Raw genomic sequence first — 27,322 nt, 5'->3', positions numbered from 1 at the left:
GTCCTAGTTAGCTCACACAGATGAACCACAATACCAGGAGATAGTCAGTGTTCATAGCTCTTACTGAGGAATTTAATCTTAAACAGTAGCGGTTTCTCAGGGTCCAAAAAAAAAGGTAGTATATGGCAAGTTAGAAGACAGATGTTATTATAGAAAATGAAATGTCAAACAGCTGTAACATCTAGAGAGAGGAAAAACTGAAAAAGAGAACATGAGGCCAGACAGGGAAGTTGTAAAAAACTGTCCACTGCTCATAAAATTAAGCAGCACTGTGGTGAACAACAGGATTCATAAATGAGAGTGCTGCAAGTATCTAAGATGGTCAATGAAAGCTAAATTGAATATTTGTATATTACCATGTGACTTCAGAATAGACATAGGGTAAATTTTATCAAGAAAAAAGAAAATATTTTCAGCAAGAATTGTTTTTACATGAAAAAAATTGGCAATTCACAGTACTTCTGTGAACCTTTCCCTTTAATATAGGACTTGCTAAACACAGAGAGTGTTTCAACAAGTATTTCTTAGGCCCCTGTGTGAAAATTGTTCGTGATTTTATTGAACAGTAAATTCTGACTACATATTCACCTGTAACATTCAGAACTTGAAACCTAGATTCTATTGCATTTCACAATAAAATTCCAGAGGATAAAGAAAACAAATATCTGACTAACAAAATTCTCTTTCCCAGAAGTAAGTCTGCGTGGGCAGACTTTTCACAGAATTTTCATTAGAGTCAGTCAGTAGTCCACCTCTGTAGACAAAAGAAAAAAAAAAAAAAATCCAACGAAAAGTACATTACAATTTGAAGCAGAATTCTATTCAGAATGTCTATGGACTTTACTGGAATTTATGAATAACTTTTGAGTAACGTGTAATTTGTTGCAATCTGCTTGTGAATATGTCAAGATAATATACAAGTGTTGAAGTTTACTGAGTTCCTACTTAACTTTTCTTAAAAAGATTTCTGTGTAACTCAAAAAACCCCCACAACTTATTTATGATTTCATATATTCATATTTTGGTTTGATTCATATAACCTAAGATTGGTAGGAATATTTTCCAATGACTTATCATCTGTAATGCAAACTCAGGGTCAGCTCACTTGTGCTTTCTTAGCAGAACAATTACTGTGCAGTTCATAGAAGTAACATATATAGAGATTACTCTATAAGCAGTGAGGAATTATTCTTATTTCTCATGATAACATTTTTTTTCCACAAATGCATACCCAGTACTTTATGACTTCAAGAATAAAGCAGTCCTCAAAACATTAAAAAACACCACCACAGCAAAAATAATCAAAACACAAAAAGCCTAACAGATTTTAGAAGATTCTGAACATCCATTCCTTTTGGAAGGAGTGAACTCTCCATGGCTGAAATGAGCAGCTCTGGTGACAGCATGATGTGCAGCACTTTTGTTGAACAGGAGGTTGCTCTTGCCCACAGTACCCTAAACCACTCAATCCACCACTTCTTTGGTTGATTTTGCATCCTCCTCCTCCTCCTCTCCGTTTTGTTCCTAGTTAAAATGATTCCTTATCTGCCTGCCAAAATGCTTCTCCCCTACTTTAACAGGTGGATCTTAGGTCACTTCCTAGCAGTCCTCAGTCCTCAAAGGCATGATAGCAAAACCCAAATCTCTTTTGTTGACACAAACTCACAAACTTTGCAAACAGATGTTGACACACAGGATAAATCTACTCCTCCTCAAGCCCTTCACCTGCAGCATTAGGCTCAAGTAGGAAACCATTCTTGGTCCTTTTCCCTAGAGCCAATTACCATGATATGCTCCCGGTCTTCCCTAGTATTATTGTTGGTGCACATATGAAAGAGTATCAGGGCATTATAGTCCAAAGGCCAGATGAATTTTGACAGCCTCCCCACTATGTTCTGGGTTCAAGCTTCTGGCAAGCAGCAAAATTTTTAGACAGCTGTTCAAATCAGCAAATATGTACTGCATCTCCTTGAACAGGGACTCTCCAACACTGTCCCTCACTGCTTCCTTCTAGTGCTGCTGCAGTCTGAAGCTCAGCTGGTTCAAATGCTCTGTTGGACACCTGCTCCAGCCTCTCCTGTGAAATCAGGGCACCGGACTTCATGTGCAGATGCAAATTTGTAGTTGATGCTTATTGTGTTTTACTGTGGGAATATTGGTAGGGTTATTTTCATTAATAGTGGTTGGTCTAACTTAAAAATGTCTCAGCTACTCAGACTTACGTAACAATGTATCACATGTAGTTGCAGTTTACCTCTTACATCTCTTGCTCCATTAATTAGTCTCTGGTTGGTTTAGACTCCCCCTATTCTGCCCTTGAGCATCTAATAAATAGAAGTACATTTTTCTCAACATGTAAGTAAGTAACATAGAAACCTAACGTCATGGTAAATAACCACTAAATAAATAGAATCATAGAATAATCTGAGTTGGAAGTGACCCATCAGGATCATCAGCTCCTGTTCCTGACCCTGAGAATAACACCGTGTGCCTGGGAGCATTTTCCAAACACTTCTTGAACTCTGTCAGGCTGGTGCTGTGACCACTTCCCTGGGGAGCCTGGTCCAATGCCCAACCACCCTCTGCATGAAGAACCTTTTCCTGGTATCAAATCCAAACAGTATATTTAGACTATTTGATGCTTAACCTTAGAACTTTCTGTTTGTAGTTTTTTGGCTTAATACATAGTGTTAATCAGGCATGTTATTACACTAATTTGTAATCATCAGCAATTTCTAATCAACTTTATCTTTGTACTTAGCAAAAATTACAGAGTTTAAGTAGCGGTGGACTATAGGGGTAACCTGTGTGGGAAGAGACAGTGAACTGTCAAATGATTGTCACATCCCATTCCAGACAGCTCAAACTGCTGTTAGTAGCCCACCATGCACTAAAACTTCAGAGCATCAGACAAGCACACAGCACCCATACTCAGACATATTTCAGAAATAAATTTGAAACTGCTGGGGCCTGGAGACACACTGCAGGTGGAGGTCCTGCTGCAGATACACTCAGGCAGGAGAAATCTAAAGCCAAACAGCTCAGATCTTCTCTTTTTTCATTTATTCCCCTATCAAAGATTCAAAATACATGATGCATTGGCTTACTCAAAAATAAATATCTTGGTACTTATCAGCATGCACAAACTTCTGAATTCAGTCCCAAGTACCCTCTTAGCCTACCTGTTCCTCAGATTTTTTTCTTGCAGATCATGAAGTCCAAAGGGTACTTAGAAAATTGTATTCTACATGTGATTCTGTAATTCCTGTTTGTTGCCTTATTTTCATTCATATGTTTCAAACATTTACCATGATATTAAAAATATTTGCAAAGTCTACTTCTATGTATCCTTCTCACAAGTTGTACCAGCAAAATATTAAGACAAAGTTACTTTCTAAGTGTCTGAGAATACAAAATATGGAAGTGTTTTTGTTCATTAATCTATGAAAATCAGATTTAATAGTTTATATTTTTTTCTCCATTGTCAGCTCTCAGTCTTTGTTTTAAAAAAGTGTATTGCCAGACTGCAGAAGTTTCACTGTTAACAGGTACAACATTTAATAAAGTTTCACAAACATATGAAAAAATAGTTCCTCCATCTTTCTGTCTCTTTCATACTTTTTTTTTCAAACACTTTATACACTTCAGTGATTCTTTCTTCTTTAGACCTTTTTCAAAAGGCAGGTGAGAACTTTCTCAGAAACATGTTTTCACAGGGAAATGTAGAGTGATTTGGAATTAAACATGTTTTCAAAGGAAATAGTTTCAAAGGTAAAAGTTATTCTATATTTGATTAAGCTATTTTAATCTATAAAGCAATAATGTTATCACAAACTCAGTCTGAGATTCTTTAGTGGGAGATTAAAGAAAGTTTCTTTGAAATTAGAATGGATACAGACTTTTCATGCTGAACATTTGATACTTTTGTGGATGTTAAATACATACTTGTTAGAGAATAAATTTAAAAAGTTTACTACTTCTTGAATTTATCTGTCTGCATTTGGCTTTCTGCTTCCAACTTTGAAAAATGTTAGATTTGTGTTCAAACACCAGTTTTCTAAACTACTTTTCTAAACTACCTTTTAACGTACTCTATTGTATTTGTGGTTTTCTCTCCTCTTTTGAAAGGATTCCATTATGAAAGTACACAAGACTATCAATGTCCCACGTGAACTATATGTCCCATGTGAATAATTTTTTATTTTGTAATAGCATCTTACATTTCAGAAAAGTAATTTTTTTTTTACCTGTCTATTAGCTTGTCTTTTCAGCTTCTCTATTTCCATGCCTATGTTGTTCCCAATAAAATTAGGACTAGATGAAGAGAAAAAAATCATATATGAGTTTGTCATATGAAAGTGTTTTAGTAACTCAAGAACTGGACCCACTGAAGCAATTGAAACACTGAAGTGAAATGAATTCTAGATTGTATACAGTTCAAGGATATACAAATGCATTCATCTACCTACAGAATATGAGCACAAGATATTATCGAAAAAAATTTTCTAAAGGGAACTCTGGATGTCCTCAATTTGTAGGCTTTTCTTGAATTTTTACTCCAGAAAAAAACCAAACCAAACCAAAAACAAAACCAAAAACAAACAAACCCAAAAAAAAAAAAAAAAAAAGGAAAAAAAGAAAAAAAAGCCAACCAAACAAAATGAAAGAAAACACACCAAAAAACCCCCAAAATAGAACAAGGATCTGGAACCCATCACACCTATTGGCTTCCTAATTGTTCTGTTTATAAATGCTTATTCACTGATGATCTCCTTCTGCTGTATTAGAACAGATACTGACCAATATTGGTGATGAAATTCTTTCACCTATGCCTTTTTTTGAATAATGTCTCAGATGTTTCTTCCATCAAACACTATCAAAGGGTCAATGGTCCTCTATCTGAAAAATTGAATTTGTTGTTAGTAGTGGATATGTCTCCAGATTACTTGAAGTCTACTTTTTCATAAATCCACTTCCTGTCTTTGCCCTGTGATAATAACTTATAACAGATCACGTAGATATTCAAAGGCTTTGGAGAACAAGTATGTTTTAGAGTTCCAAATTCAGTGGGTCTCAGTCTATAGAGAGCTTTTGAAATTCTGGCTTTATGCTGTAGCAAGTATTGAACACATATTCCTGTTCTAATATGCTGCATAAGAGGTTGTTACTACTGCTGCTATCATGAGCAGATGAACTGGAGGATGAAAGGAAGAGTGAAAACAGAAAGAAGCAGAGTGGTGGCAGCAGGTGCTGCTTCCCATTTTTCCATCAGTTTTCATTGGCAGCAACATCCTCCTTCCGGATGTTGTAGGGACTCTGGCACTTGCTGCTTAGGCAGCTGCCCTCTATTTTCTGAGGAGAAGAAACAAATTAGGCTGTATGAAAAGGTCTGCTGAAAAATAGAATAAATCACTGATGCCATTTATAACTCTGTTTGCCAGGATAATATGCAAATCTAAGTCCAAAAAACAGCATGAGGAAGAAACATCTTGTGTCCCCTAAAGTAATGCAGAAATAAAAAGCCATTGCAAGAAGTAAAGGATCAGCTTCAAAACACATAAATCTGTGGTAGAAACGGTGACACTTCAATTCTCACATGTTCTCATTCTTGTTCTTTGATTACATGTCTTTTTCATGGTTTGTGAAGTGACGACTACATCTCCATTATGAGGCTGAATATATAAACAAAAAGCACAGAGTAGTGATAGAATATTTTCTGTGTGAAAGAAAAAACAATTTCTCACAAAACATATTCTCTGTCTTTATAATCATTCTTAGTATGTCATGTTTCTTAACTTTCTAAATAGCCAAAAAATACTTAGATGCAATAAAAGTTTACATTAAAAAAAATGAAATTGAGTATCAGTAGCATGGATAATGGGATAGCAGCTATTACCTTTCCCACTAAGAAATTACTAAGGATCACAAGTCAGAAAAAAATAGTAAATATGGCCTAGGAAGCCAATAGAGTTTTCAAGGAAATGTTATATTCTTGGAACAAACTATGCTGCAGAGCATTGCAAGCTATACTGACAAATGATATACAGCATGAAATGTCAGTTAATAGTCTAAATTTCAATAAATATAATGATAAAATTATTTAACAATGTGAAAGTGCTCTAACATATATTTAAAATCCTGACACTATTTAGAATTTATTTCTGTATTATAAAGGTGTTAAATTCATCAATAACAAAAAGAATAAATGTTCTTTACCACAACCTGTACCTTTTTATTCACCTATGTTCAGCTGTGTAGAATTTACCACATATACATATAAGAAATATGCATTAGCAGAATGAAAAATAATTAAAATTTTAAATATTTACAAAAATTTATTTGCATTTTATTGACAAAAACACAGAAAACTAGGCATACAAATTTTGAAACATCACAAATCATTTTTCCATTTAAAATGTTTTAAAGTAAGTACAGTAATTACTTGAAAATAACATTTGGAAACATTATGAGCTGTCAAAATATTGTTTTGAAGCAGTAAAATTTGCTTAACAAATTACTGTTATGTAGCAAGCAGTCTCTACACTGAAAGAACCTTTGCATCCAGCACAAAACATCAAATGCTGATGCTAACAACAGCAGCAGAAAAGGCAAACTGAAGTGCTTTTATCTCAGACATGAACACCAGCTGCCATAATGCAGAAATAAAAGTGACTGCACAGTGTAGAAGGGGATGTGTCATTTGGAAAGATCTGCAAATGCCAATTTGACTGAAAAGTCAAGTGTGGAAATTTTTCCAATTTTCTCAGCCAATCAGACACTGGCTTTACTCCTACATATGTGTTAGTACATAATGTATAATTCAGAAATTCTCTGGAAATCTATTTTTATCAGAACCACACTAACATTTATGATGCTTTTCAACATCACTCCTGAAAATGGTTTCAATTTAAAGGATAGTGTAAACAAAGAAAGCATCAGAATAATAAGAAAAAATGCCTGGTACACATTCTTCTAAGTAAGAAAATTAAAAGCAAAGAAAGCTCAATTAGACACAGGAATTTTCTGAACTCTGTAAAACCTGACTGGCTTTGTTTCTTAGTAGCAATACTTTCCCAATGAATCTGGGTGTTGTGGGTGCAAGTGTGCCCAGCTGGATAAGCTTTTTGAGCAGGTTGCCATGTTGTATGAAGGGCTCATCAGCCATGTGCTATGCAGGGATCTAAATAGGAGATGATGCATGATACTGAGTCAGAATTTATCACTGACACCAGCAGAGTGACAGTCCTGCCTAAAGTCCTTGCAAGCAGCAGGTAAGTTAGCTTCCAAAACTGAACAGACAGACTTGGATAATTCACAAGAGACAGGAGACTGGACTCTCATCTCTGCTCAAAGCAGAAGGAAGAATCTCCCTCCTGTTACCAATGTGCCCTTATGTTATAGATAGGATGCTCTGGACCTGCAAGGAGAAGATGCCACATTAAGCAGCCAAGACCAAGAAAATGACAGTGTTAAAAAGTTGGTACTGATGCCTTTTCCTGGTCTTAAAATCAAGACTCAAACACGGTTAGAAGGGAAAAAGGGATTTTACCTTTGTATTTATTTTAAGAATCCTTAGGTGCACACATCCAGGTCGAATGCACCAAAATGCACACCCCAATGCACACTGCAATCCACACCCACAATAGATCGAATATAACATTATAGGTCTTACTAATTAGCATATCTATCAAAGATCCTCCAATGTGGAGTGAGCCCCCCTCCCTAAGGAACCTTCCCCTGGATGGTTCTATCTTAGTTTACAAAATGTGTTCTGGAGAGGACCTTGGTGTCTGGGGCATTCTGATCCCTAACTACGAAGCTTCTAAAATGTTTAGTCTCCTAGCTTGACAGACAAGTCCAAGAATGTAGGCGAAAAACCACTAAGAATACAAAAGTTATAAAAAGGGTATAAAAGAAAAGGCAAAAAATCATCATGGCATCAGTACGATCAACCATCCATGTTAGAATGAGTACCACCAAAAAAGCACTAAAGGTGCTAGCAACTAGAGAGGTGTTGTAAAGTATTTGAACCTTGATAGTGTGCCCCAGCCAAACCATTTTTAGTTATTTTTACCAGAGCTCTCAGAGTGGGACCAGGCTGGAATTACCCTCACTGGCTTCACCTGGCCTTTCCACCTTCAGCTGCAGCACATCAGCCCCAAGAGGGTTTTTAAGCTCCAGTCTGAAGGTTTGAGGGGAGAGGTGGGATAGGCTTATATCTGCTCCCTGGCCTTTGTTGTCTTGTTGTTTGGGTTTCCTGGGCTAACTTGGCTGCTGATCACTGGATGGGTTTTGTTGCTGTTATCATCTGGACTCTGCTTGCCTGGATCTGGAGCCCCACCGGTTAGAGCCCTCAGGAATTCATCAAGGACTGAAAGGTAAACTGTGCTAAATTGGGAAAGAAGAAACTGAAAAACTAAATACCAAGAGAGCAAGGAATAGATAAAAAAGGACTGTGCTGCACTAGGTTAAAACCAATCATATCATCAGAAAAGTGTGTGTGGTGTTCATGGACAAAATAGAGAAACCAATCGAGCAATGTGAGATCTCATGCACAGCAGGTGCAAAATGTATATGTATTGTATTGTGGATAAGTTGTAAAATGTATAAGCAGAGTATCATGTAATGGTTGTAAGATGTATAAATAAAGCAATGTGTATAAGTATGTATAAGCAAGTAAAATGTATAAGTAGGCAAAATGTATAAGTAAATAAAATGTGTAAGTATTGTGTTATGTAAAAGGTATAAGTAAGAAAACGTATAAGTAGAGTGATATGTGTAAGTAGTATAAGATAAGCAAGTGAAATGTATAAGTCAGGTATTATGTCAAAGTTGTGAGAGGTGTGAACACAGGGGTATTTTAAACCATAAAATGCTTCTGCATAATCACATTGATTTCTTGATCAGAAGGTTCCTGCAGAGACTTCTCACTGAGAGGCCCTGAAGCATCCATTTACTGTCTGGTCAACTGCTCTCTAAATGAGTTTGCTGCCTACTGGGGCCTGCAGTAGCAATGCCACAAAGAGGCTACCAAGCCTAATAAAGTCAGAGGACTATCATCTACTCCTACTCTTTTTCATAGGGTCAAATATAGCTGCAATGAGATGATTCCAAAATATTGAAAGGGACTTCATGTCCCTCAGAAAGAAGCTAAACGGATCAGGATCACAGGTAGTGTTCTCCTCTATCCTCCCATTTGGAGACTGGGACCCAGGAGGAAAGAGATGCACGGATCAGATGAATGACTAGAGTGGCTGGTGGTACAGTCATGGTTTGGAGCAGTATGATCTCAGATTCACCTTTGAGAGACTGGAGTTATTGACAGTGGATGGGGCACACCTGACCAAGGGGTATAAGAGTGTTCTAGGAAGCAAACTGGCTGGACTTATTACCAGATATTTTAATTAGTTTTGGCAGGGGAGGGGATATATTTCTGAGTGTCAGAGAGGAACCAGGAAACACCAACTCTTTGGGAAGCAGCAGAGATAAATTGTCCCAAAGGAATTAGGGAAGGCTCTTCCCAAAAGGTGAAGAGGCTGATAGCCCAGCTGCAGTGTCTCTACACCAAAACAAGCAAAAGGAGTTGGACACCATGATGTAGTCAGAAAACTATGACCTAGTTGCTATCATGGAAACATAATGGGATGAATCACACACCTGGAACTGAAATAAGAAGAGTGCTACCAATAAAATAAGAAAAGAAATGCATTGTTTGCTTACTATGGCAAGTTGAGAGAATAGCAATTAACTCATACTGATGTTGAATTTTGACTTTTCATCTGAAATAAAACTTAGTTTTTCTTTATGTTAAATCTTGCAGCTTAGTACATTTGCTATGTGTAGGAATAAGGTCAGAAGAGAATAAAAACACAAGAAATAATCCTTCTGTATGCATCTTTAATCTCATTGCACAGGAGTTACTCAATGCATGAGTAGTAGTATCAGTCAGACTGTCACAAAGCTTAAAGAATCAAACTGGAAAGGAATAGATGCTGTTGTCTTGACAGACTTTCCTGAAATTCAAAACATTCAGCAGTATCTGTGTGAACTATAGCTGACTTGACTGTTTCTTTCCTGGATGTTGCTCACTAAGTCATGTTCCTCTTCTGAATTCCTTAGCTAAAATACAAATAAAAGAAATGTCATAGTGTTCTGCAATTTAAGAGAGTTGCTTCAAATCCTGCACATCAATATTTAAACAAGAGGAGGTACTTTTAAAAAATTGATTTGTAATGCTGCATGTTGGTTGCAAGGAAGAATAAAAAATTGTTATTAAGTTTTGAAGTCAAGCAAAACAAGAAAAAGGGTACTATTCAATTAACAATTTGTTAACAGGATAGAGTTCAGCAGATCTACCCTAAAGCTGAATTCAAGGCAATATTTTACTAAGGAAGTGTCAGGCTAAACTCCTTGAGAATGACTGAGTAATTTGGAACTACTAATATGTAAGAATCTTGCTGGAGTACCTTACAGACCCATATAATAATGGTTGATTCTTAATGTAGAAATATTCTGAGAGAATTTAATTTACAAGTGACAAAAAGGGTTGTTCAATTCATACAGAGAAAGAAAAGGTGATGTAGCAGGCAGACTGAGTGTAGGCACAGAAAGGTCAGAAAGTCACAAGGGCAGAAAGTTCAAATATAAGTGTGTGTGGTGGCTATAAATGTTGCATCAGGGTTAGGGGATAAGAATCCACCTAAGATATTAATATCCTGTTAGTATCCTAAGTGTCAGAGTTAGTGGTTTATGTGGCTCTGCAGTCCTGTTGCTCTTGTTAGTTGTGTTAGCCATCTGTCAGCTGCTTTGACATGAGAGTAAATCAGGAATGACCAAAGCTTGTTTTCTAATCAGTCTGAACGGGTTTTGGTGTATCAAGTTGCCTTTTGAACTCCTTCACATGATGCAGAAATGTTATTTTTTCTCCTTTTCATGTTTCACCTGAAATTTTATGTCCTGGTTTTCAGCTAGGGTAGAGTTAATTTCTTCTCAGTAGCTGTTCCAGTGCTCTGTTTTGGATTCAGAATGAGAATGGTGTTGATAACACACTGATGTTTTGTTTCTTGTTAAGTTTTGTTTATCCTGAGCCAAGGACTATTTTTTCCTTCTTGTCTCATGCTCTGCCAGTGAGGAGATGTGCAAAAGAAACTGGAGGGAGCACAGCTGGAACAGGTGATCAGAACTCTTCAAAGGGATAGTCCACACCATAGAATGCCATGCCCTGTAAATAAACTGGGGGGAGTTACCCAGAAGGGTGTCTGATCTGCTTTTGGGAAGGGGGGTCTGGAATTCATCAGCAGATGATGAGCAACTGCATTGTGCATCACTTTTTTTCCTTTTTATTATCATTATTATTTACCTTTATTACTCTATTTTATTTTCTATTATTGGACTTTTCTTATCTCAACATGAAAGTTTTACTTTGATTCTTCTCCCCATTCCACTGGGGTGGGGTGATGAGAAGGGGGGGTCGGGTGAGTGACCACATGGTATTTCTTCTCCAGCTGGTCTTAAAAGCACAACATCTTATTAGAGGGTTTCTCTTAAAAAATAATTTTGCTCAACCATATGGCTCATACTTCAGAATTACTAAGTAAACCAGCAGTAGCTTATGGGTGCCACCTTATATGGTTTATGATGTGGGCAAGTTTTGTCCTATTTGGACAAAAGACAGCACATAAACAAGAAGCTTAAATTCAATGAAATATAATAGACTGGGACATGATAAAAAAGGTAAAGGTCTTGGTAGTTAAGATTTCAGGAGTATGCTTATAACTCCTAGAGCAGTTACTTCCTTTACCAACTGTCTGGCTTTGAATTGTCACTGAATATGTAGTATAATATGTTATGCACTAACTTGTCTTTAAGAATGGTATTTCAAGCCAGGCAAATTGCTGCTAGAAAAAAATCCCAATGTAATTCCCATGAATGAAGGACATATTTCCCACCTAACTAAGTTATGTTTTCACTGGAATATGAGATCTTTTAGTTTCTGGAAATCATACTCAGCTGACCAGATATATGTATACACATGGGATTTTTAAAATTATTTTTCTAGTTTTATTTTAAAACCAGTGGGAAAAGTACAGTCATGTTGAGTCCATGAATTCTCTTATCTCGAGGTAAACTGAAAATATTGGTCAAAAGTGCCTCATTTGCCACTGACTATTAAAGAGGATTAGTCCCATCTGCAAATGTCTGGAGTTAAGTAAGATGAATCCTATTTAGTTGCCTGCAGAGGACTGAGTCATGCTTCCATGTTTTTGCCATGCCCTTACAAAAAGTCTGCCTGTTATTTCTTCTATCCACTACTCACAGTAGCTGTATCACAGCAAACACCTAGAGGACTAGCTCTAGTTGGTTATATGACATGCACATGTTCCTTGATAAAGGTCCCTTTCCTGTAAATTCTGGGAATCAGTTTGAACATGTCTCCTTCAAACCAGGAAAATGCTTAAAGCATTGGAATGTATCTCTTAAGAGAATTTTACTGGTGGTTGGAAAAGTAATAATTTGTTCATTTAGCTAACCTAGGGGAAAAATTCTTCCAGACAGAAGTAAAACATAACAAAGCAAAAAAGCCTTATGGGTTATCCAGAGATCAAGGAATTCCTCAAAGGATTTTAAGAAGATGTCCCAAATTTAATTTCAACAATTTGTAGTCTATCACAGAGATATGTCACTGAGAACAGTTACAAAAGGACAGAATTGTACCTCAGAATCCAAAGCTCAACATGGCAGAACAGGTGGCATAGAGAATATATTTAAATACTTTTTCTAAGTCACACAGAGAAAATCTGAGCAGTGGCTTTCTACTTTAAAAACAAATTGAGTGTTCCATTTTCAGCGTCACTAGCTGCCTGAGTGTATGTTAAAAATTTTGCCTTTGCAAGAAACATCCATTTCTTAGAAGTTCATGTACAGTTTTCTGCAAGGCTAGGATTTCTAACAATACTCAATTTCTAAAATAAGATCTATTAACTGGAAAATTCACAATTACTTCTGGAAATAGGAAAACCTTTCCTTGAAGGATAAAAAAGACATAGTATTTTTTTTAATATGTATGCGTGGAACAAGGAATGTGAATGCTTTTAATTTCAACCTTTGTGAACTTCACCTTTCTCCATTTTGAGTTTGTCTTCAGTAATTAAAATGAGCCCTTTAAAAAAAGATTTGTTGAAACATAAGTGGTTCACATGCAGACTAGATCTGATCATGTTTTCTATTTTTTTAATTTAATCCAGTATCTCTATTCATACATATCACCTAGCTATCGGGAAAAAAAAAAAAAATAAAACCCAAAACCACAACCAAGATGAAACAAAGCTAACTGTGACATTAGCACTATTTAAAATGTCTTATTGCATTCAGCACTGTTCTGAATACTAAATTGCACCTAACTGTTCCATTACAGCCAGCTCAGACAAATGATCTGGCAGCACATGGTGGTGTTAAGTGCAATCAGGCACTGAGCAACACTGACATCAGATGCTGGCATCTTTTGTTTAGAAACAGCATTTGATCCAGAGAGAGCTAGCTGTACTTGCAAATTTAGTGCAGTAATGCAAAAAATTATGAATCTTGGATTACACCTGGAAATTGGATATCCTCCAAGAAAAGCTCAAAACTAAACACTTCATACATTTTGCAGAAGGATTTTGAAGCCAATGAAAAAGGATTTCTCTTGCTTATCCTGACTTCTAGTTAGTGGAGAATGTTTAATGCCCTGGTGTGGACTTTTCTTTCATTTGGCTGGGTTACTGGTTTTTTTTCCAACTGCTTGCAATCCACAAGCAAGATATCCTCTTTTTCTACTAAGCCACACATCAGGAGGATAGTAGAAATCAGTGCTACATTCATAAAGATAATTTTCCATGTAGAAGAATAAGGAAATAGAAACAACATTCACTTGAAGAATACCAAACAAGAGCTGTAGGTAGGTCAAGTAAATATTAAAAATGTAACCAAATTAACTTTGAAACTCTGATGCCTTATAAATCTGTCATATGACTCTTGTTTACATTCCACTTCCATTTTTATTTCTTCATGGTTGCATTTGACAATGCACTCTAAGTGTTCACATTTCTTCTTACACAAGTCCTTCCTGTTCTACGTATGCTTGATTGAAAAAACACTTCTGTCTGAAAAAGATGTACATTAATTAATTTTTAATTTTTTTCATTACAATTGTATGTTACAATTAAAAACTTAGTTCACAGTGTGAAAGAAATGCAAGTATTGTTCAAATTTTAAGAGCTTCACTATTAAATATAGCCATACCTGGTTAATCGTGGCACAACAATTTATAAATAGCAACCAGGTAGTTAAAAGAAGTAATTTTCAATAGATGACTTCTTCTAAAAAATCTGTAAAAGCAAAACATGCCACAGTGTGTAGCTTCAGCCTCATAATTTCATGGATACCAAGATTATAATTTAAATATTGCATTGAGCTCCGAAATCTCATCAAATTAGATGATACAAGTTTCATAATAGAAACTTGTATTGCACATCTTTAAACTCAGTGATGACTTATTTATATTTTACTTCCTTGGTTTTATTATGCAACAATAGAGTAATACTGTGAATTTTCTAGGATTAATTTTTTTTTCTGTTTCCCTTAATTTTATGCTAACATATTTCTTATATTTTCCTTTAGCATTATCAGCTGAAAAGTGGGTAAATTGTCATCAGTTTTCCTCAATCAATTTTCAATAACTTTTTTCTTGAAATATTTCTTGCAGATAGTTATAGATAGCTACACATATATAAAGGACTAGTGTACTATCAGAAGTATGTAGGTATATCCACAGTTCAAGACTTCAGTTACTATAAAGGCAACATAGGCCACTTTCAGCCATGTAATATGTGTTTCTCAAATGGAAGAGAACTGGCACAATGACAGCATTACAAAATATTTTGTCCTGTCAAGACGCAGCTTCGTAGTTTCGAGAGAACAGTCCTGGTACAGATCCTTTTCCTCCATTGCAGGCTGTAAAACTAGGAAGGTCATTTTGGTGTTGCTTGCCCTATGATGTACTGACTTCACACAGACTTGCAAAGTAAGGAGAGAAGGCATTAAAGCCCTCTTTAAAGCCATTTCAAGTCATCTTATGGCTTTTAACTAATGGTGGGTTTATTTTATATTGCAAATACATTAGACCTGTAATATAACAATTATTTTAGCTTTACTACAAACAAATACATTAATACATCAAATAGCATTTGAGGCATTTGGGACACATAAAAGCTGTGGTGCCGGCTGGGGGGCTAGCTCAGGGGCCAGGCACTGGCCAATAGTCTTGCCTGCCACAGTAGCAGAGGATGGGTGCCAAGGGGGAGCTGGAAGCAAGGCTTGCTCTAGCCACCAACGGAGAAGGAGCAAGGAGAGATGAAGCAATGAGGGACCTTTCTCGGGGGGCCAGGAACGGGTTTATCGGAGATGGGGAGAGAGGGGCCGAGAAGAGGAAAGCAAAGTCTCTGACAAGTGCTTTTCTACCCCACTGCTCAGGGCGGAGCAATCATAGAACATCCAACAACAGAACAGACAAGGGGTGTTACATAGGCGGGGTTCATACAACTTAACCAATGGGGAGAGAGGTAGGCGGAGAGGGTGAGCACGGGCCAGTGGCAGAGTGATGGGGGAACCAAGGCAGGGGAGAGCGGTGGCCATTGCAGATGTGCAGGGTGCCACATCTTTCCTGCCTTGGCCAACAAAGTTTCTTTCCGGACAGCCTGAGGGTGTCTGTGTTGTGGTGGGCAGCTATCTTAGGGTTCCTGGGCCTCATTAGAATTAAACCACTGGACCTTTTGTCCAACGGGGCCCAGGACACCCTGGCGAGAGCCATGGCTCACCACAATGCATAACTAACATTTGAAGTTGTAGGTTTTGGTTTTTTGTTTTGGTATAACCCTTAATGGAGGAAGAGAAAAGCAACACTGGTAATCCAGTTATTACTGAAGGAATTTTTACTGTACTGTGACTAAGCTTTAGCTGAATTCACTGAGTGAGCTGCATTGCTCACTGAATTCTGCTGGCAGATCAAGGATGAATCTGTCCATTGCTCTTGAAATCAAATAATGATCTTAGACTGTGCTTTATTTTGCAATATATTGAATCACTTCTGTTCTTTGCTATGTGATATTCCTTAATTAAAAGAATTATAAGCAGCTCAAAAATTATAAATCAGATATGAGATACTATAAAATTGCATAGCAGATTTAGAAAATAAAGAATCTGCTTATGTGTTTCCAAAAGGTATTTGTCTTCTTAAACTGTTGTAAAAGGTAGATGTCTAAAGATTAGATTATTTACAGTGGAACTAATACTTTTAATTTGGATATACAGAACTTAGAACTTAATTAAAGATACATAATTACTGGGGAAGAATCACTGAGCATTAATTAACAGATACTATATAAATATTTTAGTACATTTCCATGGCTATTCGATTCACTCTGCTTAATATCTTACAATGTGTGCTGGATTTTTTGCATCTTTTTCTTAGGTAATCAAAATTTTGATAGTAACAACTGATCCAGATACAGAGAATCTATGTAAATAGATGAATTTTGTAGTGTACGTAAGTGGTCAGGCTAAGTCTACCATTTTTCTCGTAGAGTGAGCAAGGGGTCTGAAGAATTAAATCACATGATGCATTGTCACTTTATTTTTAGAATTAGGATGTTAACCTGAGAGGTACTACAAATCTCCAACTCTGTATTTGAAAAAGATTTCTGGTTCAGCTCAACAGACTTCAGATATCAAACCAAAGCACCTGAAATTGTCATTCATTACTTAAAAAAGGGGGGTCATGAAAGTACACTCCAAAATTAACTTATAGAGGATAATTCATAGAGAATTCACCTTAATTCACGTAGTTACTAGAAATACACTGCTCCAAACTAATACTCAGAGGATGTAAAACTAGATTCCTTCCATGAATCATCTTCATGAAAAACCCATGTCTTTTCATTTACTAAAAGGATTATTTTGATTGATGCCTAAATTCTTAAGAATGCAACAGTAGGTTTTGATAAATATTCCAACAGTTGTCCTAAGCTCCTGCTAAAATCAAGTGAAAACACAGGAATAGGACATCCACAACTTCAGCTGTTCCAGTGTTTCACCACCCTCTGAGTAAAGAATTTCTTCCTAATGCCTGATCTATACCTGCCCTCTTTCAGTTTACACCACTGTCCCTTGTCCTGTCATATCTGCCCATAAAAAGAGTCCCTCTCCCTCCTTTTATTTAAGTCCCTTCCAGGTACTGGAAGGCTGCAGCCTCCAGGTTTCCCTGCAGCCTTCTCTTCTCCACGTTCAACCCCAGTTCTCTCATCCGCTCAGCTTCTACAGTCAACTTTTGCTGGTGTTTGGCCACTCTCACAGTAATGAAAAAGAACTGTTTTTATATAATGGAGTGGAATTAACTATATTTAAGTGTGTGGCCTTTGCCTCTCATCCTGTCACTAGGTACTGACCAGTGAGATGAGTCTGTCTCCAACATCTTCATTCCCTTCCATGAGGTATTTATATACAGGGCTAAGATTTTCCCCTATTTACTTGAAGGGAGGTAGCAACTTATGACTGATTAGCAGAAACATTTTACTCTTCAATCAGGGAAAATGATTGCAGCAATAAGTGTGCAATTTCCTGTGTGAGAAAAGCACTAAAAAAAGCAGGTATGGATAGAAGTTCTTATAACACTTAGAAGTTGTCTTATTACACCATTCTTTAAAGATATGCTTTGGAGTTTTCATGCTGAAACCTGCCTTTCGACTTTTAGGATTGTAGTGGAGAATGTTTCATCTCACATTCAAACTCAGGCCTCAAATGTTTCATGGGGAAAAAAAAAAAAAAAACAACGAAACCAAAACAACCTAAAACAAAACAACACAAAAAGATATGACCTAAAACCCTCTACAGGTCAAAGATCTAAATCAATGTATTATATGTGGTACTAATTAAAAACAAGTAAAAGTAAACCCATGTGTCATGGACATTATTGACTCACATTTACTCTTTCCCCTTCCTTCTTCTCTGAATTATACACTTGCGAAGCCTAAGCTGGATCTTTCTATGAATGTTTCATCAGAATGCAAAGTCATATTTTGATTGCACACTCTATTTTAATAAAAGAAGTATGAAGTAAAACATTAACATTGCAAAACCCCCCAAAAAACCCCAAAACAACAACAAAAAAAACAGCCTAAGAACCATAATGAGAAGGAATATGTAAGAAGTATCAATGCTCTGTAGTAAAATGGGATTCTCACAAGAACAAGAATGAGTTTTGCTATTCTCTGTTTATGGTGATTTTTCTGCACTTTATCTTTGGTTGGTTTCATAATATCTAGAAAAGAAATTTGTAAGCTTTCTTTTTTTGCTACCTTTTTATATGTGCCATTGTAATTAGGTTCTTTGTTGTTCTTTCTGGCAGGGGTCACTCACTGAAAGATGTTCAACACATGACATACAGTCATAGACATAGATTTTTGTTTCTAATTTAAACTGCTGAATTCTCTCTGTTGCAGACTGTTACAGGTAAAACGTGTTTTGGCTTATTTTTTTCCAAGTAGTAATCAAATGTTTATTTTGAATGTTTTCAAGCTGAGGGCTTTTGATCTCCTAAAGGTCTTTGATGATTATGAAAGAATTTGTCGCCATGGAGTTTGCAGTAACTCTCCAACTGTGTATCTGCAATTTCTGATAAAGTTTTTAGACTGTCTTTGTTACACTCCAGTTCTTTTTCCATACTGTCATGGTTTCAATTTTATTCAATTTCTTTTGGTCAGTGTCCTAATAATAGCAGATAGTAATTTTAAATATCAAAAGCTAAGGTAACATATGACTCAAATGACTAATTATAAAAGGACTTGCGTGCAACTGGAATAAATTCAGTTTAGAGAGACTCCTAGTCACAGAATAACATGCTTGTGTTTGTACTTCTGCTTATTCAAGAGGGCACTTCACTGCCAACAGCACAAACTACATGAACTCTGTCTGCTTGCGCTGTGGCACTGTTGGTTTCATTTTATAGCCATTGCAAGATGCCTTGATGAAGAAGTCATGCTGTCCTGGTTTTTCAAGTATAACATATGAATTTCTAAGCTGGCCACCAACAGTTGTACTTTCTGCATGGATGGTTAGCACAGGGGGATATAAAACTGCTGGCAAATCCAATCCACTCTTGGAAAGCACAAGGTATCATGGGGCATGTTTAATGTGAACCTTGCTAGTTTTTCATCTACGTTAACATAATCCACCTAAAACCGTTGTTAGTTAAGTTTAAATGGCTGACATTAATTATGCTGGCTCAAAGTGCTTCTGCTCCTACCATCTGTAACTTAACTGAGTGTGCTATTATTTTAACTTTAGTTAGTAAGCCAGTACCTTGAGATTTCTGTCACTAGCCAATAGCCATAAACGGGATTGCCTAGTGTGTCAATGTTATATGGCATTCATTAATCATATGCTTATATAACACTTAAAAAATTATTGATATGTTAGAAAGTATAGCAGTTTAACACCCTGACTATGAAATCCTAGAACTTTGCTTTGTGGACTGTTAATTTAGGTTTTGGTTTGTTTGTTTGTGGGGAGGGGGTTGGATGGGCTGGAGTTTGATTTTTGGTTTTTTTTCCAGTCTACCTGTTTCTCATTCCTCTCCTTCACTTTGGATAAATAGACATTAAAAAATCATGTTTATCATCTGGCATAAAGATTAATTTCTTAAGGAAAGCATGCATTCATGCTAAATCAAGGTTTGAAGTGTTGCAAGAGTCCTCCTGAGATACCAAGTCCTCTCCTGTATTTGCACAATCACAACAAATTATTTCTATCTAATTTCTGAGATTTAAAAGACAAATTAGAAGAGATTCTCACTTAGCTGCAGCCACTTTTCTTCCTAAGAAGCCTGGTTCAGACTTTATTGTGACATTATTTCTGGTCAGAACTATAACTAACAATTGACTGGCTTTATTCATTTATGCCATGTAAGTATCACATATTTTACAAATAGATATAAAAAATTGCAAGCTTTTTTTTTTTTGACTATAAATAATCCTAAAACTTAACAAGAAAGACAAAGAATAATGCTGCCCAATGTTTTGGGTTTTTTTTTTTCCCTCTTTCCCCCCTTCTTTTTCAGTTCTTGCCTTGGGATAGCAGAGCTTCATCTGTGCACCAGTCACAGTATCTACTTATGTGTCTAAATAATAATTTAAAAATTATATATATGGTTATTTATTTTTGCTTTTTTTTCACTATTTCTAAATCTGAATTGTAAAATCCTACATTTCAATACAAATTAAAAGATGGTCAATATTTACAAGATGGGAAAGGTTTTGTCAGTAGACACTGAGGAGGTAAAGGTCACAAAATTCCAACAGTTTTCAGTTACAAAGAGTCTTATAAAAAGCAACAGCAAACACAAATCATTGTGTGGAATTCTAAAAGCTCAAAGGAACTTAATTTTCTCTTTTCTTATTACCACTGTGAGATCTGTGTATCTGAGTAAATTAACTAAAAAACCCCCCCTACTAACTAGTTTTTAAATTCTGTTTGAATTCTTCCAGTTCTTGATTTCAACTAATGTGTTCCAGATCTAGACATATGCAGCATCTATATAAATTAGATCCTATCAACAAATTCTCATAAAAATAAAAGGAGCTGTCCTTAATGAGCATTGTTTTGTTAGTAATTAGGGAATGATTCAACAAGCTTTGGATGAGTTTTTAAAAATGTAGGCGGGAATTCAACACATCTTGTTAATTTGAGGTATATTGTATATATCACTGAGCCTATTATTCGTCATCATCATACCGATGATATTCCCAGACATGAGTCATTTTAATTAAATACAGCAAAAACAAAGATATGCATATTATATCTTATCTATATATTCACACTTGGCTCATTTGTACAGTTTATCAAAGAATGACTTTTGCCTACTTTTTAGCTTAAGTGGACATGCAGCTGCATTACTTTTTTTATATGGCAATAGAATATTATTTTAAAGCCATGCTATTATCCCTGTCTTTATCCTTCAGCAAAAGAATCAGATACAAAAGAATATAATAAAACGTTTAACAACAGACTAAAGTTACAAAGAAGGTGAAGTAAATTGAAGGTCTAGCAGTATACATCTATCAGGACTGTGAAAAAAATCAGACAAATTTCTTACTCAGGAATCTTACATATTCTCTTAGAGCATGGTTATAGTGAGATTATCATTGTTAAACATTTTATCACTCAAAGTGATAAAGTTTTGTTGGACATTGGAATGCAATTCAAGGAAAAATTACTTGATGACTGAAAGCAAGTATTCTACTTTACGACAAGACATTAACCAGAGTGCATCTTTTCCTGGTATGAAACCACAATCTTTCTCATGGAAAATTAAACATGATGATCTACCACTGATGGTCAAATACTTTTCTGACAATATTTTTACTCTGGACTCTCTCTCCCTCTCTCTCCTTCTCTGCTTATTCTGAGTGTAAGATTTCTGTCTTTTGGTCCTTACAGAACATCTCCCCATCCTCAGTGAGTGCTTTAAAATTCATACTCAGAATATGTGCACCATATTAATAACACATAATCTGGATAATTCATCATCCCACACCAAGTCGCTTCAAAGGATCTTGTTCTATAAAGTTACCTTCTGAAATCTTTTAATGTAATCTAGACCATGTTCAAGTATGTCTACTGAGGCATAAATCAAGTTTTGGGTCCCTGATTCTTCCCAGTGGGGATGTATATCTTTTTCTCTTCTCCTCAAAGCCTCTGGGAAGGAAGTGAGTAACATTTCCATGTGCTCAATTTACATGAAGGTAAGAAATGACTGTTGTGCACCCTTAGTAGTTCACAGTATAAAAACTGTGTATCGTTTATAGTACTAACTGTAGTATAGTGCAGAAATAGTCTTGTTATGTTAGTCTTCTCTCTCCCCCTTGATAGGGAGACTAGTCTCAGGTTTAAGTTTCTTAAGCAGTGTAATTATCTATCACATTTTCTTCAGGCTGTGACTAAAAAAAATCCGTTGAGGTCTAAAATACTGTTTCCACAATAGCAGAAACATAGCAGTCATGTAAAAAGAAGTCCGACGGAATTCAGAAAACGTTTTTCAAGAGGAGATAGTGATTTACTAGATAGCTATCTAACTATGAATCTGTACTGAATGCACAAAAAATAAAGTTGCTGTTTTATTTGCTTTCTAATTTTGTGATGGAAAGAAAGCTTATGTTTGAAGGACAGTTAAGCTTTTAATGTCAGTATAAAGCAAAGCTGCTCTTCAAGAATGTTTTAATAAGCTTGTCATCCAAGCATGCCTTCCTCTTATATTATGAAAATCCAGGACAATTAACACTTCTGTAACAAAAGATTAAAAAAAAAGAAGAGTGAGAAAATTATCAAGTATGGACTAAGTTAACATAAATAAATTTAACTAGCTGCCAGATTTACTAGGGGGTTAAAATTATATTAAGTCTACTGAGCTGGATGGTGGCTGTTAAAATTATATAATTATAAAATTATATATTTTTAACGAATAGAATCCTTGAGTAATTTTTCTTCCTAGTTATAAATTTCTAAAGATCCTTCTAACTAACAGCTGAAGAATGAGGGAGCTTAAGCCATATTGATCCACATGTCACTGCTAATTATATTAAATTCAAAGGAAGACAGAAGGACAGATCATCTTTGTGAAGAGCATGCAGATAGACCACAGAGGATGTAACTTCTGAATTTTTCTTAGGGCATGAAAAGCTTGAATTTGAGCCTTTTTAACTTCAGTACTTATCATATTCTTGTGATCAGAATGTACAAAAAAAGGATGATGATAAAATCCTTAGTAATACATTCATTAATCCAGAGGTTATCCTTTCCTCTTACAATCCCCTCAAGCACAGCTTCTGTCTGAATTTTAAACATGATGATCTTGGAGCCTGACCTAAGTCACACATTGAAATTCAGTGTATCCTGAATAATTCATAGTATTGATGTGCATTGGTGTTTAAAGTAAAATAGATAATGCTTAGGGTCATGAACCTCCTCTTCATAAATACATTGGGATTGCATAAATGTTAGTTGAGGACTCTCATACCCAGACAGAAGAGCAGTCAATTCTAATTCTGGAGCTGCTCAGACTTTCATCCCGAGTCAAACTCCAGTGACACATTGCCTTGGGGTTTTGATTGTGCTTGATTGCTTACCTTGTAAGCTTGCATAGCGGGTTCAGTGGCATTTATTAATTATTCTTGTCACCTGAAACAACTATAAGAAAAATAATGAGGAGCCCTTTGAAATATTAGGGAAATTGAGCTTTCATCTGCACATGAAATATCTTGGGAATGATGATATGCAGAAAAAAAAAAAAAGGAATTGTAAGACAGAATTTTGGCAATGCATGAAGTCCAGTGGAAGCTGCACCAATGGCATCATGCTGATATTTTCCAACTAAAGTTTTTCTTGTGGTTGTATAGTGTGTATATATATGTATATATATATATATATATATATATATTTGGCAGTCAGTGAAATTATGTCTTTACCAGACAAATACATCACTCTCAGTAAAGCCATATTGCATAAAAAGTGAGACAGAGTATATGTGTAAAGTAATATTTTTTTAAAGGTGGTTTTTTTTTTGTTAGACCATGTGTAATGAAAGAGCACGTGTTCCTTTAAGGTTATCCGATTAAAGACCTTGTAAAACGGGATGCTAAGACAAAGGGAGGCAAACACCTGAAAACTGAGAAAATATAAATAAACAACCTTGGTCAGTTTGGTCAGTTTTTAAGAGTATGTGGAGTATGAGCATGATGTCAGTAAGATGATCTGATTGAGGACCAGGTGAAACTGGCATGACATGGAAAAGCAGGAGGCAATAAACAAAGCATATGGAGACACAGACCTGACAAACAACAATGGAAGTCATGAAATCCTGTCAGATACACAAATTGATGGGCTATCAACAAAATGCAGGAATCATTTCAGAAAGGATGGGTTTTGCAATCCATGAGGGTGCCAAGCTGGGGTTGCATGATGTTGATTTGATTGGAGTGTGCAAAGGAATGAAGGAATGTGCAGCGGAAAGGAGGAGCAGTGAGGACCAAAGAGTGGGGATAGAGAGATTGGAACGTGAAAGGGGACATTGTGTGTAAAATGGGGCCAGTCAGTATGCTTCTCTCCTCACTGTGAATCTGGTCTGTCTTCTTGCATCTTCTTCTTAGTTTCTTCACAATCTTCGTGCATAATAACACTGTAGTCAGTGTGCCTTTGTGTGTATGGGTTTGTGCGTGTGTGTGCTGCAAGGACTCAGTATTAGCTGCTGGTGCGATGTGAGTGTGGGAGTGAAACTTGTTGCCAGCTGCTGGAGTCAGACTGGGGTTACAGAAGCCTCAGCCTGTGGGGGTCTCAGAGTCAGCTACTGGAAATAATGGGAACCTTTAACTTGCAGCCAGTGAGGCAGGAACAGAGAGAGAGAGACAGAGAGTTCCAAAACTAGCTACTGGTGGGCTTAGGATGAATGAGTCAGGTGACAGACTCAACAGAGGCTGGAGAAGGACTGTGGGTTCTGTGTGCCTGGTGCCAGGTGAGGGGGGGTCTGTATCTTCCCAAACCAGGTGTGCGTGGGGTTTGCCGTTGTATTCCCTGTCAAACTTCAAACTGGAGAAGCCATCGAGTTGAGGGCATATCAGGGTAGGTAAGAAGGGCTGTCATTCAGGCAGGACTGCTGGAGCAAGTAGAAGACCTGCACCAGTACTCCCAGTACTCAGAAAATTAATGAGTGAATATCTGATTGTAAACCTGGAGAGTGCTGTGTGTGCTGCACTAGTGACATCCTGCCTCTAACAATGCAAGAGAGGCCAGGACACGGTTGTCTAAAGTTGTGTCTGTGTGTGGCTGGTGTTGAAAGCAGCAACTTGTCTTTGGCTGTGTCTGTGACCAGCAATGTCAGTGTTGTCTGTCTGTGTGGTTTTGTTATTTGTTTTGTTTGTTTTTGTTTTGGGGTTTGTTTTGGTTTTTTTTCTTTTTGGCTTTATTTCTGTATGTATAAACCAAAACCTGAGATTAAATACTGATTAAATACTATGATTTTCTAAGACAATTATTTTTATTCATTTCTCATATATACTATAAATTGCTTAATGTCAGCTGAAGAAGTAAAAACAATACCTATGTTGCAAATTTTATCACCTTCTCTTTTCTGAAATGAATTATGGAGTACTAAGAAAAGGGCAAGCCCAGACATGGTTGTTTACCATGTAGGTAAACAACATCAAAAAGTGGTTTGGGTACATACACTGAGGTAGCTAATAGCTCAGCTTTGCAAAGGATAGGTCCTGCTGCTTCCCTGCATAAGCCAATCATCCTACACTTTGTTAAAATGCACAGGGCTACTAATGCAGCTGATTCTCAGCATAAACTGGAAACACATTTTTATTTTTTAATGTTTTGCTCTGACAGGTACTAGAAGGAAATACTGATGATGTAAAAGGCCCTTCCCTGTTTTTTTTTTTGTTCTTGGGTTATAGTGTCCTACTTTTTTTTTTTTTTTAATGTAGGTTATTTTCACCTACTCTTTGAACAAGACTGAGGACTGCAGAGCTGTCAAAAAGTAATGCATACTGCCATAACCATTTTTACCAGCTTGTCATGACAATGTACATTATTTAATGATTATTTAATGATTAGCAGTTCTCATATGAGAACATCCTTTTTGATTTCATCAGGAAACAAGGAACTGTATCTGTTTAGGCTAATAATATATCAACAGTGATATTTTTTCCTGACAGCTATTGTGATGTAGAAGCATACGTGGATCATGTCTTCAAGTATAAGAAGAAGGTTCCTTTACCTTTCTTTACTTTTGTTTGTCATTGTTTGAGAAGGTGGGGAAATTTTTATAGATGAGACTAAAGCAGTGTTCAGGAAGGTAAAATTCAAGGGATGGTTGATTGCTCCTTTTTACCCCACAAATGACATATCTCTTTAATTAATTTTTATAAGAAGGCAAGATGGAAAATATGCACAAACAGAAGAAATTGATGAAATTATTACATTCAATCAGTCATGCACAAAGCATAAAACAACCTGGAACATTAAAGGCAAGGGAAAAAAGGCCTTTTATGGCAACAAAATTATTCCATAATTTGCACAATTTGTAATGGAAATTTTCTTTCTTTCTCCCTCTTATAAGTTCAGTGGCATCTTCTCTCAGGAAACAGTAAAAATGCAAACAGGTTTTAATTTAATTCAATATGACTATTCCTCAGTTTTCTAAGGGAGGAATGATTGTTCAGTCAGCCTTCTTCATAGTTAAATAGCTGTAAAACTAGAAGATGGAAAAGCACAAGAACTAGAAATCTTCAGCTGGTATGATCTATTTAAACAGAGAAATATAAAACTCTTGATGTCTGAGTTAAACACTAGAACAAAAAAATATGTTCTTCACTATTCAGATAGTAATGAAATGGGGTATGATTTCTTACATTTTTTCTGCTACAATTTTTGCTGCAGAAAAAAATATCTAAAGCACAGTTCTTCCTTCATAACAGTAGAGGAAAGGAAAAATAAACAAAGTAAAGGAAAGGAAAAACAAACAAATAAACAAACTCCCCTCACTGTAATTACCAAGTAAAGAAAAAAATTTTTTTTTAGAAGTGAATATCTGCATGTAGAGCAAGTTAAAAATCATGCTAGGAAATCAGCCATAGAAATATGAAAATGCTCCAAGTTTCTCTCAACTTTAGTTTTCTTATTTTTTCTACATATCACCACCTAAATATCAGGATGAATATGCATACTATATTCATACATACATACATATATGTATGTGTGTGTGTGCATGTGTGTGTGTATGTATCCAGTCAGCTTTGTATGAGACAGAATTAGATAATTTACACTTTTTTAATTAATTAATTTTCAATTATACTGAACCTTACCTTCAGTTTCCTGTTTATTCCTTTTGGCCCATATTTTTCTCCTGCCCTCATATTTGTGCTTACTACCTTTCTGTAGTGATGCTCCCCACATGCTGATATTCAGCTTGTTCTCCGTATCATTCCAGAGGAAAAAGTTTGCACTTTTTTGCTCCCCCAAAATTCATTAAATCTTACAAGGACTGAAAGGTAGCAAACAACAGCTAACAACTAGATTTTTTTTCCATTAGACACCTACAAGTAAGGACTGACATAAACAACACTATGTTTATTTAATATGTCTCAGAATACATAAGCTCTCTGTTACTTGTTCATGAAATCTTAAACATGATAGCAGATTTTACCTGTATGTTTTACAAAATCTCCCAGATGGCTGC

This window comes from Corvus cornix, chromosome 1 (genome assembly GCF_000738735.6).
Source record: "Corvus cornix cornix isolate S_Up_H32 chromosome 1, ASM73873v5, whole genome shotgun sequence".
NCBI classification, from domain to species: Eukaryota; Metazoa; Chordata; class Aves; order Passeriformes; family Corvidae; genus Corvus; species Corvus cornix.
This window is presented reverse-complemented; position numbering follows the sequence as displayed.